We start from the raw sequence: 22,332 nt of genomic DNA, 5'->3' as shown, positions 1-22,332 counted from the left end.
TCCATGGCCTCTGCATCAGCTCCTGCTTCCTGACCTGCTTGAGTTCCAGTCCTGACTTCCTTTAGTGATGAACATCAATATGGAAGGTGTAAGCTGAATAAACCCTTTCCTCCCCAACTTCCTTCTTGATTATTATGTTTGTGTAGGAATAGAAACCCTTACTAAGACAGTGAACATATGCTACTTAAAAACTGATGCCAGTCTTATTTGACAAGGGATGCTTCAAATTTTCACTCTGTAAAACAATGTATGTCAGCAAAGCACAGTGATTGGAGGGGCAGAGTGACTGGGTGTCTGCCATTATCAATAAAACAGGAGCTAGATGTACTTTTGTCAATTATTTAAATTAAACCACACCATGGAGTGAGTGGTTTGCTTCAGAAAGGTAGTGAGATAGCTTTTGGCATGGTTTCTGGCTACTTAGGACAGCAAGTGTGACAACATCTGGATCAACAGAACTAAGGGCTTCATGAGGACGGATGTGTCCAGATGTGTCCAGCAAGTTGCCAGGTAGCTAGAGAGAAAATGGAATTTCTAGTCAGGGAAGATTTTCTCTATATCCAATGTTATAATAAACAAAATCTCTCCTCCTCCTCCTCCTCCTCCTCCTCCTCCTCCTCCTCCTCCTCCTCCCTCTCTCTCTGTCCCCATGTCTTTCTTTCTAGTCCCTCCACAACTACCCCCTCTTTCTTTTTAAGATTCAAGTATAAAATCTCCCTTCAGGATGCCTGTAGAATCCAAGCATATTGCTAGCTGAGCAGGAACCAGCCACTAACTATATACAGACTTCTAAAACCTTTCACAGTGATGGAATTGCTGATATTTCCCCAGAGCAAATTGTGCAGATGCAAGACTATTTCATTGACGCGATCAACAATATCTGAGTATCAGTAGCCAGGAGAGAATAATACCTCACAACAAGATGGCAGCTCCCATCTGCTTCTGGGTTCCCAAAGCGTGACACAAGTGTGAAGAGAACAGGTGCAGCTCCAGTTTAATACACAACAGCTTGTGTGCTAGGAATTCTCAGCTTGTGCTCTAAATGCATAGAATGTTTGCTGGTACATATCTTTATTAGCTCTATAGCATCAGTGTCAAAAGGAAGAATAGGAATGTCTTGCGTAGATGGTTACGCCTCTGAAGAACACAAGAATTCGATGGTATATAGCAGAAAATTCAGGGACTTCTGTGTGTGTGTGTGTGTGTGTGTGTGTGTGTGTGTGTGTGTGTGTGTATTTGCACAGTAAGTATCTGCAATTATTTGATACCATTATTATCTTCATAATAAAGTACCACTTTGTAGAAATTCTGACAGGAATGGCTACTAACCAGAAAGTATAAAAATTATCATACAAACATGATGAACTAAATAGCCACTACACAGCAGACCTTGGGAGGCAGGGACACAAGAGCATTATAATTCAGCTGGCCCCACAGCATACTTTTATTCAACTTAGGAGCTGCAGAGAAATAGTACACAAAGGACAGGTCTATACTCATGTCCTAGGTGAAGAGACTTGATCCCAGGCCTGGGATGGAAAGTTTCTGCAAATCATAACCATAGCTTTAAAACATGGAACCAAAGAAGCTGTGGGCCCATGAACTTGGTTACACTCCATTCTTCCCCATTCAGTGTACAGCAGAGCCTGGACACCACAAGGGAATAGGCAGAAAAAAACAGAACTACAGGGTATATGACAAATGGCCACATGTAGTAGCATGTGGCTGTGTGTGTGTGTATGATATTACTGTGATCTGAATACAAATGAGATCACGGCCATGCTGTTTTTATGTCCCCACTCACATACTGACACGCAGGTGTATCTATATTACTTAAATCTTAGGATGTAAAACATGTAATATGAGCTATCTTTTTTTTAAGGTAAGGAACATGCAATAGCATAGATTTGAAATAAGAAAAGAATACTCAGTGAGCATATTCTTGACTCCCCCACAGCTTTAGAAACATTTATAAAGGTGAAAAGTTCAGAAGTTTAAGTTTCTTTGTCTTTGCAGTGATTTTATTTCTGGTATTAACTACAAACTTAGAGAAATGACATTTGGTCTCAAGAATCTAAAGCCAAGCAAATGACTTTCATTTTAATAAAGCATGGCTATAACTTGTATTTTAAGATGATTTGAAATAAAAAGTCACTAGTTCCTAGGGCTTAATAGCACTTGTGGGAAGATAGAAAGTAGAATCTTATTTACAGTAGTGGCATTTGAGTAATAAACCTTAGCAGTGGTCTGTAATAAACCTTAGCAGTGATCTCGTAATCATGTGCATTTATAGTAAGAAGAAAACTGTATACAAAACTACTATGTACAGAGCACTGTTCACATTAGTTATTTGTGTGGGATATACTACAAACACACACACATACACACATACACACACACACACAATCACATGCTACTACATGTGGCCATTTGCAATATACCCTGTAGTTCTGTTTATTTCTGCCTATTCCCTTGTGGTGTCCAGGCTCTGCTGTACACTGAATGGGGACGAATGGAGTGTAACCAAGTTCATTGGTCCACGGCTTCTTTGGTTTCATGTTTTCCCTTGGTGTGTTTGGACTTTTGTATACACCAGGCAGGAAAGAATGAAGCAAAGTCCAGAATGAATGGGTCAACAGGATGTGGGTTGGACAGTGAATTCTGGCGCACGAGAGTTCCTCCAGATACCTGTGTTATATCTCTTTATTATTACAGCTCTTTCAGACAGTGTTCAATGGAGCAGCTCTTTCATATGGTATTTAATGAAACAGCTTGTGTGCATGTACTTTATTGGGGTGAACCAAGGATTATATAGTTTTGGGAAAGGGGGTGAGAATATCCAGGGTGGGCAAAGGTCATTGCCTGAAGGCTAGGATACTGAGATGCCTCGTTAGCGTGGGAAGGCATTCCAGGAATCTCAGGTGCAAGGCTTTGTGACATTTCTCAGTTAGAAGTTGTGGGGTCCAGGATCCCCAGGTAGAGACAAGGAAGAACCACTGACCAAGGGAGTTTACCATTTTACACCAAGCTCAGGACTTTCTTTTAATATCAGACTTCGACCATAGCGGTAGGATTTCCTGACAATACCCTACTTTACAGATTTATTTTTTTTAATTGGAAAAACAAGTGCCTAGTAAATTGACATGACCGATGGCTTTGGGTGACAAAACCTAGTCTTGAGCCCAGACTGCTGGCTTCAACCCCTGTGTTTTTAATGTTTGCCCCTATTCACCTTTCCACATAGGCTATGTTGGTTCTAGGGTCTAGCGAAAGTTCAGCAGTATTTGAAGTTCAGCAATTCCCTACAAGCAGTTAAGATATGGGATATACCAAAAGGCTAGTGCAATCTCTATATGCAATTTAATTTTCAGCATTAGCCAAATATTGCTAAATGGAAGTTGATACATAAACTTATGAATCATTCCAGCTAATGAAGAGAGACCATTTAGTGTAGATGACCTGCTTTTTGTTTGTTGAACAAGGCTTTAGAAGTACTGGTTTAAGTGCCCTTTCCATATCTTGTGCTTTGTAAAGGAGTATATATTATGTTGTTGTCATAGATGTGCAAGCCTAACTTGCCATAACTGATCAGTACATCTTGCCATGCAAATGAACAAGGAGGACTATATATATAACAGTCCGACGTGATAGCATACCACTTCCCTCACTCCTATACTGGTAGTATAGTGTTAGCATTGTTTTGTGCCTACTAGAGGGAGAGAAAATTGAGTGAAAGGGAAATGACCAAGTACAACCTCAGTCAGCTGCAAATGGAGGAGGTAGGCAGGATTCAAACCCAAGCTGTCTGCTCAGTGAAGCTGCTTTCTGACATCTGTGCTCTTCATCCAGAGTGTTTATCTCCAAGAGGTGTGTGTTGACGGTGAAAATGGAGTTGTAAAAGGTACTAATGTTTGAAAGCGTCGGCGTCAGTGTTGCTACACAGGTGAAAGCCACTCAGAGGCAAGCCGCTAACGTGGCTGCAAGGAAATCGATGCTCAAATCTTTTAGTGAAAACATACAGAAGTGGTGGCTAAAAGCGAGGCGTAAAGAGATAATGATGGTTCTGGAATAAATGCCAATGGTATCAAACATCTGCTTAGAACCAATCAGAATTAAGTATGGCTACAAATGTATTATGCCATTTGAACAGCTTCTGTTCTAAACACCTTTTTTAAGTCAGACGTCACAAAACATCCTTATTTCGACAAAGGAAAAAAGCTGGTACATTTCGGTGAGGCTGAAAACTTAGGCAAAAATATTTAATGTAGAAAAAAAATATGTAAGCACCGTATACCAGTTGCTGTGGTGGCTGCTAAGAAGAAAAGAAATGACGGCAAAAATATGAAATTCTAGCTAGAAAAGATAGAAAAAATGATGCCTGCTGTCTTTTGTGAACCCGAATTGAAAGAATGGTCGGCATTAATCCAGCAAAGATGGGAAAGGCTTTTCCATAAAAACAGTGGTAAAAGCAAACAAAATTAAGTCAGGCAGGATTCTTTTGTAAGGGTCCCCAAAGTGGAGTGATTGAAGCGGCATTTCAGGGGTCAAGGGAAGTGCAAGAAGACTCCACCTTCCAAGGTTGTGAATGTAAATAACTGGCTTGAGAATCTCTTGGAAGGTTTTAATGGTTTAACTCAGAGAAAGGCAATGTTCAAAATGAATGGTAGTGATGCAGTCACGAGAAAGACATGAACAAGAAGATGGGTAATGAATGAGAGGGAATCAGTGAGGTTAGAGGGAGAACGCTGGTAAAGGCCTAGGAAGCTAACGTAGGTCAAGGCATTCAGGATGTCAGACATCCCTGCTTCAATGGCCATGCCGCTGGCATGGGGTAGCAAGGAGAAATGAATGTGAGTCCACATGGCCAAATGTCAAGAATGCTTGTGTAAAAGTGTTAGGTAGCAATCATATGATCAGGCACACTAAATAAATGCATCTTCAGTACATACATGAAAATGCCCAGATAATTACTCTGTTTTGAGTGCGAATAGTTCAAGGTCTATTATTATTATTGTTGTTGTTGTTGTCGTTGTTGCTGCTGCTGTTGTTGTTGGTGGTGTTACATCCTAACTTCAGTTTTTCCTTCCTCCTCTTCTCCCAGGCCCTCCTCCCTACCTTCCCTCTTTTTTCCCACTCCCATCTACTCCTCCTCTGTTTCTATTCAGAAAATGGTAGTCCTCTCATGAATATTAAGCAAAAAAGGCATATCAATTCCCATCAAAACTAGCCACTTCCTCTGGTATTAAGACTGGTCAAGGCAACTCAGTATGAGGCAAAGGGTCACAAAAGCCAGAGAAAGGGTCCCTGCTCCCACTATTAGGGGTTTCACAAGAAGACTAAGCAATACAACTGTAACATGTTCCATGAAGGGCTCCTGATTGGTGGCTCAGTCTCTGTGGGCCCCCATAAGACCAGGTTTATCGATTCTGTAGGCTTCCTTGCAGTGTCCTTGAACCTAGGATCCTACAATCCTCTGCCCCCCTCTTCAGCAGGATTCCTTGAGCTCCACCTAATGTCTGGCTGTGGGTCTCTGCCTCTTTTCCCATTGGTTGCTGGATGAAGCCTCTTTGATGAGAACTGTTCCAGGCACCAATCTGTGAGTATTCCAGAATATCATTAGGCATTACTTCATTGACATATTTTTGCCAGTTTGGTTCTATCCTGGGTTATCCAGCCTCTGAGCCCTAGCCCTTCGAATAGTGTCTATATTTTGTCGAGAGTTAAAACTACATACCATGTCTATTGGGTGTTTTCTGTTGCTTCTGTTTCTACGGTAGATTTTCCAGCCCCTTGGGTGAGTACATGGAAACCTTAGTCTGACTTTTCTGTCCATCATGAAGTCTCTCCTTATTTCTGACACTGGTGTATAATAGAAAGTGGCAGATTTTTTTTAAAGCTCAGTATTTTCCAATCATTAAAGTAAAACTGACCTATTTAAACTTTTCCTGGTTGGTCTTTTTCTCCCTGTTTTTTTTTTTTTTTCTTAAATTAGATTTGATTTGTTTGTGGAAGCAATGCTAATGTTAGAATTCAGGCCAATAGTAAAATTGTTTTTATTGAGTTTGGAGAGGAGCTCTATTCAGTTAAACACATGTTGAAATTATTCTTGATCTTTCTTCATAAACCAGCACACTCTCCTTCATGTTCATCTATCCTTATAGTCCCCAGCAGAATGTTGACCAGTCTCTAGAATTAGGGAGACAGATCTTTATCTTTGGGGATTTAAAGAGAAGGTTTTGAAGTTGCTTTAAATACAGATAAATTGCTCATGATTCTATGTTCAATGCATTTTACATTTGCTGACTTAGCAAAATTGGCTATAGAAATTAAAATACATATTTTTTACACATAATGATAGCCTGGAGAATACAAGACAAAATGAGAAAAATAAATTGAAGAACTGTAGTAATAGGCATGCTATGATACTTACTCATGCTCAAATCAAATCACTTACTTCTGTCTAAGTTTAAAAACAATATATTATATGTAGTTTCTCTTTACTTACCTACTCAGTATATCAATGTTTTCCATTAATTACAATATACTTACCATTGTAACAATCTCAATTCCCATTGGATTCCATCCTGTTTTTGAGCATAAAATGAAAAATGGCTTCTTTCTCTCCATTTGCAGTGCACAAATTGCATTTGGGGGCAGTATCCCTTAGCACTACCATCGACAGCAACCAGCTAGTGAGAGGCATGCTTTGGGGAGATTTTGTTCTTTTTTAAAAATAAATTACTGTATTAGACTCTTACAGATAAGGAACCCTTGAAAGCTAGCACAGCCCTGCTGTAAAGGAGTTTTGCTGAGAGAACAGCTATATCTGCTATATTTATAACATGTCAAATACCAGTGTATGCCTTTATAGTACCATAGGAATGTAATAAAATAACTGATTATTAAGTTTTAGTAACTTTATCTAAATACTAAATACCAACTTGGCACAACACAGACTATTTAGGAACAACAAGGAAAGTCATGAGTATATTAAAGGATTTGGGCTTTATTTCTGAAAGCCACAATTCTGAATGTTAAAACTCCAATGCTTTATTACTATAGTTCTGTAATATAGTCTGAAATCTGATGTTGTAGGTCTCCCAACATTGTTCTCTTGCTCAAGATCACTTTGGCTACCTGGGGTCTTTTGGAATTCCATATGAATTTAAGAATGTTTTGTTCCTTTTTTTTGTGAAGACTGTCATAAAGATTTTGATCCAAATGATATTAAATCTGTAAAATACTTTTGGTAGAATGACCATTTTCATAATATTAATTCTATCAATTTATGAGCACAGTAGTTCTCTCCATCTATTTCTGTCTTCCTCAACCTTTTTTCATCAGAGATTTGAAAGATTTAAAGATTGCAATGTATAGGTCTGTTAGCTCATTGCTTAGGCTTTATTTTCTAGTTTTTTGATTTAGTTTAATGGGAATTGGAATGTTTCCACGATCGCATTCTTGGCATGCTTGTTCTTGGTTCAGAGAAAGCTTGCTGATTTTCTGTAAGTTGTTTTTATAGCATGACAAAACATCGATGTTTGCTAAAAGAAATGATCCTTTAGAAGATTTTGGTGGAAGCAATCCCATTAAAATCACAAATAAGCCTGCCTCTACTTGTGTTCAGTACAGTGTTCGAAACAATAGCTAGAGCAATAAGACAAGAGAAAGAAATCAAAGAGATAGGAATCAAAAAAGATGTCAAATGATCCCTATTTGCAGACACTATCCTATGCATAGGAAATGCCCTGAATCTACCAGAAACCAATGCCTACTCTCCTCCCAAGAGGTGGTGCAGCAAGATCCCAAAGATGGTGATTGCTCAGCTAAAAAGACAATCATTCATGACAGGAGACATTATTTTACATACTTACTTAAACACACACACACACACACACACACACACACACACTTTAAATGAAGTTGCACCATGCATTTCACCATATGTGCTTCTTACAATAGTTATAGAATATCTTAGCTAAATCCTCACTGCCAGTGATGTGAAACCTTTCTTCTAGCTGCTGTTCAGGGACATCCTATAGACTCCCCCAACATAGAGGCCAATACCATTGCCTTTATTACTTCTCAGAATTGGAAGGCATGTCTCTTCAATCAATGATTACCAGACACTTTGGGTAGGGAACTTGGAAGAATCAAGCTGCAACTGACCTGGATGCATCCTCCCTGCTAACTTGTCAATACTTAGAGGTGGAATGTGAGATTCCAAGGGAGAGAGGATCAAACAATAGTCATACCTAACAGTAAAGACTAAGGGCAGTGACAATGACTGGCCCAAAATCCATATCTAATGGTACAATTATGTCATTTTAATCTTGGGGATAAGTGAAAGAAATCATTACTTCAAGGTCTACTCAATAGGAGGGACACTCTGCCGGGCACTGTAAATCAGATTGTTGCTTATGACTAGAGAAGAGAGAGAGAGACCCTAGAGAAGATTGTACTATTGCAATTTTCCTAAATCAATATACTTTCTATGTGTGTTGTAAATATTTAGTCTATACCCACCAGTACATCGCTTACCCTCATCAAAGAAGCTTCTTTCTGCTGCAAGCTATTACATAACTGATTAAAATGAAGAGAATAAGTGACTGGCTTTGCCTAAACCCAACACATACATCTGCATTATGCACAACATTTAGACACAAGGCTCAGAGAAACTGGTGGAAGAGGAGGCAGAAAGATTACAGGAATCAGAACCAGGTCTGGTTTGAAGGAATGTCTATTAGACATGACAGGGATGCTATACCCGGGGCATAAGGCCTGTATAATGACAAAGCCAGATGACATGCCAGTATATACAGGGCATGAATTTCATAAGATCCCAACTCTAGATGAAGAACTACAGAAAACTACAGGAAACCCAATCAAGAGTGGGGGCCACAAGAAGAGTTGGCAAAGAGAGAAGTGAAGAAATGAAAGTAACATGGTCATTTATGAAATTCTCAAAAATAAAAGTATAAAGATATATGATCTTCCACCTCATGTATCCTGCCGAATACTAGAAAGGTTGAAAAGCTTCTTTCCTACTTGATTTCCTGCTTTCCACTTCTTTTGTGATTTTGGTTGTTTTTCTGTGAAACCTAACAACCATGTGTGGAATCATTTGAGAAACTGTATGGGAGTGAATGTCATGCAGACGATGTTGAATTCTTGTGCCCATTTCCTCTCTCCCTGTGGCCACTAGGACCTTGGCATCATGAATTCAAGTGGAGATGCCCAAAGCTTGAAACATCCAAAGCTCTCTCTCTTCAGAGGTCACAACCTCACAGAAACCTGCCTAGTCCTACAGCTGATGTCATGTGAATTAGAAACGAGCTTTTCTTCTGAGAAGCTTCTGGGATGTTAGTGAAATTACCAGGGTGTAATAGATGGTCCACCCAGTGCAATGCTGGGTAATGTAGCTCTGGGGCTATGTATAGAGCGTTTGTATATGCCCTTGTGTATGTTTAATAGCAGATGCCACTCCACATGTTTACAGAAATTGAAAGAATAAAAAGATGTTATTTTTATACTTGATTTTCCCAGTTCCCTGAACAACTACTGGGCAAGTGCTGGCAAATTAGCTGCACATATGAGAACTATTTGTGTTTTTGATAAGAGATGCTGGGAGATAAAAACCATTGTGTTGGGATGTCCCTCTAAACATTGAACTTCTCAAATCCACTAAAAGCCAGAAACAATCATTATCTTTTCTAGTTTCCTAAAATTTCTATACTTATTGTTTATTTAAATCAGTAAGTAGTTTCTTCTTCTGGAAAATACCAAATAGCAGATGATGCCAGGGCAGTGGGAGGGCATGGAAGACCCCAGGCCCAGGATTAGAAGGTTGCAGTGGCTTCCATGAAAGATTCCACAGAGCTTTTAGGGGCTGTGGTTGTGGTCCAGGCAGTGGCCTTGGTGGAGGCGTGGGGCTCATGGCGTTAAAGCCGAGGATAAGGAGTGGATCTCCATCACCAAACTGGGCCACCTGTTTAAGGACCTAAGGATCAACTCCTTGGAGATCTACCTTTTCTCTCTGACCTTTAACGAATCCGAGATTATCGACGTTTTCTCCCTGGGTACATCCCTAAAGGTTCTAAAGATCATGCCACTGAGGAAGCAGACTTAGGCTGGCATGCAGATCAGGTTCAAGGCATTCATCACTATTGGGGACTACAATGGTCACGTTGGTCTTGGTGTGAGGAGCTCCACGGAGGAAGCCACTGCTATCCGAGGGGCCATCATCATCTTGGCCAGGTTTTACATCATCTCTGTGCAGAGAGGCTACTGGGGAACAAGATTGGCAGGGGCAGGTTTCACATTGTTCCATGCGAGACGACAGGATGCTGTGGCTCTGTGTTGGTGGAACTCATCCCTGCCACCGAGGCACAGGTGTTGTCGCTACTCCTGTGCCCAAGAATCTCCTGTGGCTGGTACTGATGACAGTGACAGGTCAATTGGGGGCTGTACTGTCACCTGGGCAATTTTCCAAGGCCTCTTTGATACCATCTCCAGGACTTGTAGCTAACCAACCCCTGACTTCTGGAAAGAGACTGTGTTCACCAAGTCTCCTTACGAGGAATTCACTGACCATAGTGTGAAAACCTAGACCAGAGTCTCTGTTCAGAGGACCTAGGTTCCCTACCCATAAGGATTTTTACCCAAGAAAAAGAAAGTGAAACAAGTCTGTTTAAAAATAAATAGATAGTAATAATCTGAAATTGAACAAGGAGCATGGTTATCTGTTTGACAGGGACTGCAGAGCAAAGGCCTGTCTGTCACAGGGGAAATCAGAGCTTCAAAAAAGAAAAGGAGTTTGAAAACTTTAATGTAGACACTCGTGTCCCTAGAGAGTCAGTCACAGGAGGAACTCTTAAGATGGCCCTCTGATCTATACGTGTGTGGAGGACATGTGCTTATAGAAAGCAGTTCTTACCCACCGAGCAGAACTTGTGCAGGAGGTGGGCTCAAAGTGACAGGCACAAGAGAGCTGCCCAACCTTTGTTGTTGCCTGTCACTCACCCCTGTGGAGGACAGCTAACCATGTGAGCAGAATGCACATGACCACTAATGACTTCAGCACTTGTCCTGTCTCTGTGTCGTCATTATTATGACACACAGATATCAGATATCAAAAGTTTATAAACAATTCTATGTGTATACTTGTTTACACCTTTTAGAACTTATTTTTTTTTAAGGTTGAGAAACCTCAGGTAGTGGAGCCCAATTTTACTATCCTTGAAATAACTGCAGGAATAATATTGAAGAATTGATGGCAGGTGACAGACTGTAGAAATTTAGTCTCACACTGTTTTCTTCTGTAAAGAAGGTTGGCTTGTACTAAATAATCAGCCTTCGGTTTTTCCTAGCTGCTAGAGTATTTGATTTGGACAACTGGGTGCAGTATTGGCATATTCAGTGTGCTAGAATTTTTAGTTTTGATAAATACCATTGCAGGCAATGGGACTGTGCTCGAGAAATCTGATGACTGGGGCAGATGGGTTACTAGTCAAAGCTTCAAACATTTACTGGAAATGTCTTCAAATGCAATAAAAAAAAAGCATTTTTAAAGACTTGATTCTTGAATAAATGATATAAACATAAAATCAGTAAGTAGTTCTCAACCTTCTTAACACTGCAAACCTTTAGTACAGTTCCTCATGTTCTGGTGACCCCTGAAGCATAAAATTATTTTTGCTGCTACTTCATAACTGTCATTTTTGTTGCTGTTATGATATGTGTTCTCCCATGGCCTTAGGTCACCTCAGTGAAAGGGTGGTTTGACACTCTCCAAAGGGGTCATGGCCCACATATTAAGATTCACTGATCTAAAGAATTTAAATATATATATATTTGTTGATGACAAGGATGGGTGTTTGGGTAGGGTAATAGAAGAGCGTGTATGCATATCTAAGAATAGTGACTTAGAAATAATTAACCAAAAAAGTAAAAATCTCACTTTACCTGTGACTATCTCATTTAAGACTAGAGTTTATCATTGTATCTTTGATTTTTATAGTTCAATTAATAGTTGATTTTATAGTTAATAACACAAGTAGGATGATGCCCATTCACTTACCCTCAGGGACCAAATTGTCATTTGGGGGTTGTCAGATGTTGTCATTGTCTGAACTGACTTATAGGGGTCTTCTCACCTGCTCAGTTTCTAGAGATAGCTCTAGAATTATGGTCTTGCAAAGAGGTATTTCATGAGTATTTCAGCCTGACTTCAAACTCATCTTCCCGCCTAAGCTCTCCATGCTCAGATTATGCATTTGCTACCATAGCAACACTGCCTCAACTGATCAGTTCTCTTCCTAGATCTTGATTAGCTTCCAAGAATTTTTTGACTTCACACTCCTACTTATTTTTTCTACCACAAACTCCACAAACCCACACACTACCAGAGGAGTCTTCATTTTAATAACATCAGCAGTGATATAAAGTTGACACCATTTCTTTTCCCCTTGTGAGGCTATTGTATCTCTATTTCTGGCTGAACTGGATATGCCCTCCTGGAGCAGGCAGGAGGTTCCTAAGATTCAGGAAGTAAACAAAACTCTCAGCACTCACCCAGCTCCTGAAACAAGATCCCAAGACCACTCCCTAGGGCTGTGCAATGTTTCAGCTGTGGGGAGAAGAAGAATCTCCAATTGGCCAAGCTTCTGCAAGTTGTGTGCAGAGATCAGAGATAAAGTATCTGTGAGGCATCATCCATGCTTTTTTTTCCCAATTTTTTTTTATTGCATAAGGGATGGACTTTTGGTGATCCCTTTAAGTCACCACATTCCTGTTAATAAACTCACACCCATACTTCTGTAAGTAACCTTGGCAAACTAATCAGCTCACTAACTACACCCAGGTAGAATTGATTCCCCCCTCTGTTATTTGTGTGTTATCTTGGGTGTCTAGACTTTGTTCTTTCCTCCCTGGAAGTCATCCAACAGAGGGACCTCAGAAAACTGGTCTGGAAGCATTAAAAATCTATAGTTATGTTCTCTTTCTTCTTTCTCTTGATCTCCCATTATTTGAAGTAAAGATTGTTTTCTTACATTGGTTCACTGTAGAGAGCAGTGAATGGGATTATCTCAGGTGTAATAGTAGGGTCCAAACCTTTGACACTGACAACCATATTGCTGGGCTCAGTGAAAAAGGAGATACGGTAAGAAACGAAGAACACTGTCAAACAGGATCATTTCCTCATTGATTTGGCCACAGTTGAATAGTAAGGAACAGTGGCAGCTCAGAGAAGAGCCCGCTAATGAGATGGCAGTCGAAGGTAAAATTAGTGGTTCTCTCATTTCATGAGTGGTTTCTTGACTTAAAAGAACTCTTTCGTATATTAAGTGATTTAAGGCACTTGCCTTGACATCTTTGTTGTTAGTTTGTAAGCTTCTAATTATGCTTTCCTAAACTTCAATAGTACCTGAATATTTCAGAAGATAAAATTTTGGGGTGTTGTTGTTGTTGCTATTATTGTTGTTGAAAATAAGCAGTTTTCCTCATCCAGGGAAGTGCAGAATGATTAAGTAAACCTAGTGATTTTTTTTTTAACAATTTGGGAAAAGTTATCACAACTTTTGAGTTTATAGGTGGGCGTTGCTATGTGTATGTTGCCTAGGATGTCTTGGAAAAATGCTCAGGGCAAGTGCTTGTCTCCTTGCTTTGACAGTTCACATTGCCTTGTGTCTCTTCTGTTCTGATCTTAACACCTTCCCTGGGATAGTTTGTAAAATGCCTTGCCTCCTTGGCCAGCTTGGTTTTCAGAAACGATTAAGAGGCTATATCTTTAAGTATAACTTTATTATCTGTATATGAGTCAGGGAACAGCTATATGGAGAGATTTAAATGTTATGAAAATATAAACTTTATGAAGCATACCTCATAAAAATGAATAAATTTTTGTGCTATCCAAAATGAAATGTACATAAACCTCAGGTTTTCTCTCCTTGATAGCTTCTTGAATATAAATGTGTGAGACGTTAAAGTCAAAGCCTGGGATTCAGGAGTCAATATTCTGCTCCTCCCAATTATGCCATTCCTCTAACATCTAAAATTATGTTTTCAATGTCTGTAAATTATCCCAGGTCTTAACTTTTGCCATTTTGTTATATTATTAATATTTTCAATTTAAAATTTACTCTTTGTCTCTGTCTCTGTGTTTGTGTGTATGTGTGCATGTGTGTGTATCTCTCTCTCTCTCTCTCTCTCTCTCTCTCTCTCTCTCTCTGTGTGTGTGTGTGTGTGTGTGTGTGTGTGTGTGTGTGTGTACATGCAGTTCAGAGGAAAATCTGAAGGACTTGGTTCTCTTCCTTCATTAAATGGCTCCTGTGAATCAAACTCAAGTCATGAGCTTGGCAACAGGTACTTCTACCCACTTGCTAGCATGATTCTTTTCTGAATATCCTACAATTAATTGTTGCTGAGAGAAAGTCTTTAATGTGTGTAATCTGAGTTGAGGAAAATAGTGGCTGTGACAATTAGAACTAAAGTTTGGAATATGTCCCTCTTCAAATTGAGACTGATTTTGTGGATTCTCTTCTCCCTTTGTTAGCAACAAAGACCTAAAGGACCTTTTATTCAGTCTTTCCTAGAGATATACCAAGTAGATTTAAACAGTAGTCATGGTAGTAGTGGTAAGCTGCAGGAGGAAGCACCTGCTCTGTCTGTTCCCATGATCTACTTGACACACAATGAGCCACCATGACATCAAAACTGCCGTGGACAAAGGACAAGGTTCACTCCAGAGCCTCAACGAGGAATTAGTGTAAATGTTGATAGCAGACTGGAAGAGTTAAGACAGATGAAGGGAGCTTGGGAATTCAGAGGGTGGGAACTCATTCAAAATCTCTAGTGAGGCTGCAAGATGCAGAGGGAATGAGAAGCCCACAGTGAGACTATGATGATGCGATTCTGATCCAAGGCCTTGGATAGAACTCTTCTGCCTGGCAACGACATTGCTAATAAAACTACATTTACTATGTGTTAAACAATCTTAATTACTCCCCATAAAAATATACTTGAATCTAAAGTAACAGTTTTTTGGGGGGCAAATGTCAGAAACGAATATGATAATTTACAGAGGAGAAATTTCACAGGATCAGAGAGCGCTGGTGAAGGGTTAAAAAGAGCTCAGCCAATTGAGTGCCAACGTTAGAAAGGCTTTTGTACGATATTTCACATTTCCTGGCTTCTCACTGACCTTTATTTTTGTTTTCCTTTGCATTATTGTGTTTCATAGTAAGAGGAAGGTTTTCATATTTTGCATGCTATTGAGAAAGTTGTGCTATGAACTGCTTTTGTTAGGAAAGAAAGGTAGAAAAATATACCAGAAAAAATAGCTAGAAATTTTTCTTTCCAAATTATGAGAAAATTGTTAGCACATACTCCTTCCCTAAGGCAAGATGAGGATGACTTCATATTTATCCTCTCTTGTCCCAGAAAGGATTAAGGCTTCTGCATAGTGACCTTAAAAGGGTATTTTCTGCCGTATTTTTGGTATTAGCTACTGGAAATGTTTTTTTTTTCCATCTGTATTGCCAATGTTCCTTCTTCTAGCTGGTACCCAGAAGTCTTTAGAGTTCTGTAAATTAAAAGAGCTTCTAAAAATGGACACCAGAGTTCCCAGTTATAGTGGGGAGAGGGTATGTAGAGCAGATGGTACTTAAAACGGGAGTCATTTAAATAGGAAGCTCACAGTTTTCCATCTTAAGGTACTTAGATAATATTACTCACACCTTTGGATTGGTCATTTACATCTGCACTAAAGGAAATACCAAATGGACTTAAAATTTCTGAATCAGTCATTTGAAATGGAGCATGCAGATGGAATGACATATTCAAAGACAACACATGTGCTCATGGCTAGACAAAGTGTTTGGTCTGGCATATTTGTCAAAACCTGTTTATTATGCTAATACTGCTTTGTTAAAGGTGAATTACACAAGCGCTTTGGGCAATTTATGGAAGCCAAATTTAAAGTTAGCATGATTCATGCTGTAATACTTCACCTAGAAATTTTATATTCTTTTGACTGCTACTTTAACTTAAAGATTAAGAGGTCATTCATATGTCTCTGAATACTTCAATATATTATAGAAAAAATTAATGGTGCCATAAGAATTATAAGGAGTTATCTAAAAGCAAGCCAGATAACAGGAGACATTTAAAAATTCATAAAATATAAAAATGTCTAAAATAAGTGAGTTGCAGCCAATGAGAGGCACCTATGAGTATGTGGTAATTGGAGATGGTAGCAGTTTGGTGGCTTAAGGATGGAATATAGAAAGGGAGAAACCTGTAAAAGGCAAGTGTCCTTAAAGGGTGACAATGCTACAGGGCACAGAGACAGTCTTTAAACCAGAAGATAAGAGGGGGAGCAATTTTGAAAACACAGTACTATGAATTGTAAGCTGGTTACAACATACTTTTAAAAGCAGAATTGTGTGTTCAGGGGGACCCAAATTTACTCAGTTAAAAGAATCTTTGAGGAAAACCATCATAAATGTCATGTGGGTAGATTGGATTCATTGAGAATCAAGGAGGGTGACAAGGGTCTTGTGGGTATCCGCAATGATGACAGTGGGATGGAAAGGAGTAATAACTCAGGTGAGGACAGAGACCCAAGAGTGAAGAGCACATGATCTACAGAACATCACCAATGTTTGGGGACAAAGAAGGTATCTACAAGAACAAGTGCCTCCCAGATTTGACCGTGTGTCTTTTGTCATTTTGCTTAAAGTAATAGGATCGTCTCTGGTATATTAATGATTATCTCATGATCTCAACTCATGGTAGCAAACAATGGCAGCAGTAAGAGCCACCTTACTTATATTCACATCCCCGTATTCTTTTCACCCTCTCTATCCATCTCTTTTTGAGACAGGGTTAAATCTGCAATATAGTGCCAGGCTTTATGCCTTCCTGAGGATCAAATCAGGAGTATATGGGTAAGTAATTTAAAAATGGCCTTCATCTCTGGATCTACCTAAAATCTTTATTAAAACAAACTTCTCTTTGTTAGGAATGTTCAGTTCTTATGTATGTGAGAACCTCAATGGAAAGAATGTTCTGTTTTGATTTCCTTTTTGATGTTTTGCATTACTTTTATAGGTGAGAGAATGATGGAGACCCATAATGACAGAGACATATAATGATGGAGACACATAACAATGTAGATGCATACATAATGATGGAGACATATAATGATGGAGACACATAAGGATGGAGACACATAATGATGGAGACACATAAGGATGGAGACACATAATGATGGAGACACATAAGGATGCAGACACACACATAATGATGGAGACACACACATAATGATGAAGACACATAATGAAGATGGAGACACATAATGATGGAGACACATAAGGATGGAGACACATAATGATGGAGACACATAAGGATGCAGACACACACATAATGATGGAGACACAAAGTGATGGAGACACACACATAATGATGAAGACACATAATGAAGATGGAGACACATAATGATGGAGACACATAAGGATGCAGACACACACATAATGATGGAGACACATAATGATGGAGACACACACATAATGATGAAGACACATAATGAAGATGGAGACACATAATGATGGAGACACAAAGTGATGGAGACACATATCTACACTATGTAGAGAACATCTGTTCCACTTTAGAAAATCAAGGACAGTTACATCAAGTCCCTCGAACATCTTATTTCACAAGAAACCAAGCATGTGACAAGGGCTACATCCTGATTCTTAAAATGAACAGTTTCACAGAAAGCCCATTGTTTTTTGCACTTGATGATACTTAAGTACCTAAAAACATATTTTCTTCCAAATAGATAAAGTATTAATGAAAATGAATTTTACATAATTTCAGTGCAAAGGAGCCTCATTTGAAGAATAAATTTTATATTTCATATGCAATTTTAATAATTTCTATATATGTAATAAGATTTAAACTACAACTTACAGCAACTGTACTCAAATTTGAAAAATATACATAAACCCAATACAGAAGCAATTTTTAAAAAGTCTACATAAAGAAGATTTCATATGATAAATAGTCACAAATATTTTTAGTTTTAGATTTCATAACATACATGTTGTTCAAATTAAAATTTTAATTAGAACTCTCAAAAAATTCTGTTTTTTCACTGAATTTATTCATCATTAGAAAAATAAAAGCTTTGTGTATTTTTCTTAAGAATTTAATTATTCTGCTTTAGAGAACAAACATCAGAGTTGGACCTGGTGACAAACACCTGTAATTAAGTATTTGATGGATAGAGGCAGGAGGAGATCATGTTTATTTGTGACTACACAGTGAGTCTGAGGCCAGCCTGGGTTAGAGGTGACCCTGTCTTAGAACCAAAACCAAAATTCATAACCAAAATAAAATTACAAATATACAGAAAATAAACAAAATAACCCAACATCAGACTCAGATGAACACTGTTCTAGAATGTTCTAGAACATTCTCACAGCAGACTTTATGCAAATGGTATCAGATGAAGAAACTGCAGAATGTTAATTTTGAATTTATTTCTTTTTTGTTTTGTACATTCATAGAATGCCAGAAAGAAGAAATAACACCCAATGACTATTTAAAGGCTTGGCATATTGCAGTGATCTACCAATGGATCCTAGCTTTTTTGAAAAAAAAATATCTTAAAATACTGGAAATGCTTGTATAAAGAGTTCTCACTGTGTATTCAATTTAATTAAAATTTTTATATGATTAAATGGAAACAATGTTAATTATTCATTATAGCTGTGAGCCAACTGATAAGAGATATGCTAAATATATAAATATATTAGATAAAAATGAGATGAAGTACCCGATTTTTACCCAATTTTGAATTTACATAAAAGAAACATAATTGCATTAAAAATATTGAATTTATAAGTGAAGTTGATCATGTAGCCCTGTCCTATAGCTTGAGTTTTGTAATGTTTTCTGTAGGTTGATTTCTGATTTCCAACTTAAAGAATACTGATATCAAGAAGGGTGAGGTGTTAGCGTGAGGTTGTCAGAAACCTTCAAGTCCATCAGATATCAGTTCACTGAAAAGTATCTGCATGTTCCTGGAGTACTTGCCAAAGTGAATTGGTGTCGGGAGGTGGCCCTGGTGCAAAATAGAGAAGTTACTTCTCAAGTGAGTGGTGCTGGGATGACAGCGTATACATAGTTCATAGTCATTTCTCAGGGGTGAAATCAAGGAATCCAAACTTATCTTGCAGTTAATATTCATAAGAGAAAGCTCAGATTCCTTGGTAGGATAGTAACACAACCACATTAAGATTTCTAGTCTTCCTCCAGCTTTAGTCTTGTTCTTCACAGTTTCGGTGATCTGGCCTCACTATCTCGTGTCTGCTGTCGTGTTGGTTTATGTTGCTTAATTTGATTGTCCTGTGCAGCCATTGCTCAATTCATACACCTTATGTCTGAATTACTCCTTTGCCTTCTCAAAGGACCTGTTCTTTTTTTTTTTTTCCTGTGGTGGCCCTTACACATTTACTATCCTAAGGAAAAATCAGTTGAATGAATAGGGACAGAACAGACACCTTACTCTTTGGCCATAGTATTGTGAGGGAATTCAAAGTTGTTTTTAAAAAATAAAGTCCAGGTGGCACTTTAAAAAGGAAGCCACTTTGTTTTCTTTAAATATTAGACAAACTTCCCAAATATTATGTGGGCAGATAATAGAAAGAATAGGTCAAATAATTTTAAGGTAGATATTGAAAGTTGAAATGGCTCTTGTCTAAAAATTTAAAATAAAGTAGAACTACTTCTATAATTCCGAATTTAACTCAAAACAGAAGAAGCAATCAGGTTTTTTAGATTTTTTTGACAACTGAAACATGGTTTGATTCATGTGTGTTCTGATACCCAAGTGATAGAGAGAACACAGATCCTTGTAACTATCAGACATGTTTCTCTGGAAACCAGGATCACGTAGCAGGTGAGAGCAAAGAATCTGAATTTGGTTGTAGTTACAGGACTCTTTAGCTGAGCAGTCTAGTGAATAAACTTCTTACAGAACACCTTTGTTTATCCAGTTAAGGGAGGGAAGGACTGCAGGGAAACACTGCAGTGACTTGTATTTAGCAACAACCATTAGATCTCCTTTGATTGCATTGGTCAGATCCTCTTCAATTCTATTTTTCCATGTCTTCTGGCTCTATGGTTAACAGAGAGGCACAATAAAGCCTTCTTTTTTGTCTTGCAAATTCTTGTTTCATAAAATGCTAATATGTTTTTGTCTGAATATAAGATGTTCATATTTACTAGTTTTAATTACTCTTATTCTGTAGTGTATCTGGGCTGTATTTGCTAAGCTCACAGTTTATATGCCTATTATATCTCTGATTCTATAATATGGTTATCTAATGTATACCTTAAACTAGCTCCACAACATTTATTCATGATATTTAGAAATTAGGAAAAATAATAAAAAAATAGAGAGATATACACTAGGTCTAATTGAATTCATTGATAAAATTATTTAATCTATTTGTATGTGCCTAAGAAGTACTGACAAGGTAAGAAATTTAAGACAGAGTTTTAAAATTCACTTTATTTTTTTGAGACCTAAAAATTAAATAAATGGAGCTAAAAAGTGTACCTGTTGCAATCATCATGTCAAACACAGAGACCAAGGAAGTAGGGAAGGGAGTTGGCATGGCCACACGCATAGGACTGAGTGCCAAGGTAGAAAATGTAGCTCCTTTATTTGATTTTCCCTCTTCCCCACAGCCAAGACTCCAGTATCTCAGCTCTCATTGGGGACTTTATTCAGGAATCTCATTTAAAGTGTCAGCAGAGGTTAAGAGCAGTGGCTATGCTTGCAGAGGAACTGCATTTGGTCCCCAGCACACACATGGTGACTCATAATGGTCTGTAACTCCACTTGCAGGGCATCCAACGCCTATTTCTGACCTCTGAAGACACCAGGCATGCATGTGGCACACCAACATTGCTATAAGACAAAAATAAAATTAAATTTAAAAAAGTGTTCTATAGTCATTCTGTGGTTGTGTTTTTACTGCCATTTATCCTTGCTTCTGGGGACAGGCATTTGACACTGTAACCTTAGTCTACAAACCCTATTCTGTCTTTGAGTCCTTGCAGAATGTTTTATTCTGTTATTCAGGCAACTCAGCTAGCACTCAAGGCTATTCTGGAAGAACTAGGCCCAGATCTGGCTCTGCCCCTTTAACGTATCTTTTTTTGCTCTTGGTTCTCTTTTCTCTTATTAGCTCCTTTAAGCAGATTTTAAGTTCTGTTGTTTGTATTTTCTGGGTGTTCTCAGGCAAGTAATAAAACTCTAACCTACTTTCTGATGCTAGGACAATTTTGGTTTTTATTTTAGTGTGGAAATATATAGAGAGTAATTTGAAAGGGCTCTTCAGGAACTATATGCATTTCTTGCATGCAGGTCTCTACTAAATTCCATAGTCTTTTCTTATTCTGGTCTGGGCTATTTGAATTCTCTTCACTCATTAGTGATTTACTAGATGTAGGAATAAATTGAAAGCTATGTATTCAATATTTTAAAAGAGTTACCTTAACACTTGGATACTATATCAACCAAGCATGAGGATTCCTAGGTAGCTAGCATGTAGATTAAACCGAGTAAAGAGAAATTAGGTTATTTCAAACAGTTACAATTGGGAAAGAAAGCAGCTTGTCCCTCAGTGACCCGGAGTAGCTTGTAAATGGATGAGGTGTAAAGTATGTACAGGGGAGAGTCAAACCCCAGAGGTCCCAGGAGATGCTTCTTGATGTCTCTATCCATATTGTTAGGCAGAGTTGACTGAAGAAAAGCCTCAGACTGATTATGCCTTTTGAGATGAAATCCACCCATGGGTGTAATTTTCCATTTTAATCCCAGTATTTTATTTCCTGTTTAATTCAAGATTCTGAAGAACTGATTCATACTTACAGTCAGTTGTTTTGCAAGCCCGGTGATTTTGGAAGTTTGACTTCAGCAGGGAAGGTTAAAATGTGGGAAGGAAATGCACATTGAAGATGAATACACCACCCGATTTCAGAAAACTGCTGAACATCTCACAAAGAGTCTGAGTTGGTATTTTATTTTTGCCTACATTTACATTAGTGTCTGTTGCATAATGAACTGCAGAAGATACACTTGATATCTCAGAGACTGTCAGCAGTTTTGAATGGAGCCAGCTCTTTCTAAATGCAATCTTGTCAGTAAAATAAACTTTCTGTAGCAGACTAAATCCAGGCACGCCTGGATTATGGCATTCATTTGTTGTATTGGTAACCAAGATGTGAGGAGAATGAAACAGAATCCTTTAGGCC

General features: G+C 38.4%; 1 pseudogene; it reads left to right on the top strand.

Moving 5' to 3' along the window:
* Positions 1-1,125: 1,125 nt before the first annotated feature.
* LOC127689654 (40S ribosomal protein S2-like) lies at positions 1,126-10,609 on the top strand (annotated as a pseudogene).
* The last annotated feature ends 11,723 nt before the right edge of the window (positions 10,610-22,332 follow it).

The sequence above is a fragment of the Apodemus sylvaticus genome, chromosome 7 (genome assembly GCF_947179515.1).
Source record: "Apodemus sylvaticus chromosome 7, mApoSyl1.1, whole genome shotgun sequence".
Taxonomy (NCBI): Eukaryota; Metazoa; Chordata; class Mammalia; order Rodentia; family Muridae; genus Apodemus; species Apodemus sylvaticus.
This window is presented reverse-complemented; position numbering and strand designations above follow the sequence as displayed.